Consider the following 817-nt stretch of genomic DNA (forward strand, 5'->3'; position numbering starts at 1 on the left):
ATGGTCTCTAATCTAATCAAAACCACTCAAAGTTTCATAACTGAAACAAGGTCCTCCATTAGAAACTTGGAGGCACAAGTGGGTCAGCTGAGTAAGAAAGTTACTGAACTCCTTCCTAGTGCTCTTCCAAGCAATACAGAAGAGAATCCAAAAGGATAGTGTAAGGCCATCAACATAGCCGAATAATTTGGAGAGGAGAAAGAGGCAGTGAACGCCACTGAGGAAGACCTCAATGGACGTCCATTGGCCTCCAATGAGTTCCCTAATGAGGAACCATGGGAATCTGAGGCTCACACTGAGACCATAGAGATTCCATTGGATTTACTTCTGCCATTCATGAGCTCTAATGAGTATTCTTCCTCTGAAGAGGATGAAGATGTCACTGAAGAGCAGGCTGCTAAATACCTTGGAGCAATCATGAAGCTAAATGACAAGTTATTTGGTAATGAGACTTGGGAGGATGAACCCCCTTTGCTCACCAAAGAACTGGATGACTTGACTAGGCAGTGATTACCTCAAAAGAGACAGGACCCTGGAAAGTTCTCAATACCTTGTACAGTAGGCACCATAACCTTCAAGAAGGCTCTGTGTGACCTAGGGTCAAGCATAAACCTCATGCCTCTCTCTGTAATGGAGAAGCTAGGGATCTTTGAGGTACAAGCTGCAATAATCTCACTAGAGATGGCAGACAATTCAAGAAAATAAGCTTATGGACTTGTAGAGGATGTTCTGGTAAAGATTGAAGACCATTACATCCCTACTGATTTCATAGTCCTAGAGACTGGGAAATGCATGGATGAATCCATCATCCTTGACA

The sequence above is a fragment of the Arachis duranensis genome, chromosome 9 (genome assembly GCF_000817695.3).
Source record: "Arachis duranensis cultivar V14167 chromosome 9, aradu.V14167.gnm2.J7QH, whole genome shotgun sequence".
Taxonomy (NCBI): domain Eukaryota; kingdom Viridiplantae; phylum Streptophyta; class Magnoliopsida; order Fabales; family Fabaceae; genus Arachis; species Arachis duranensis.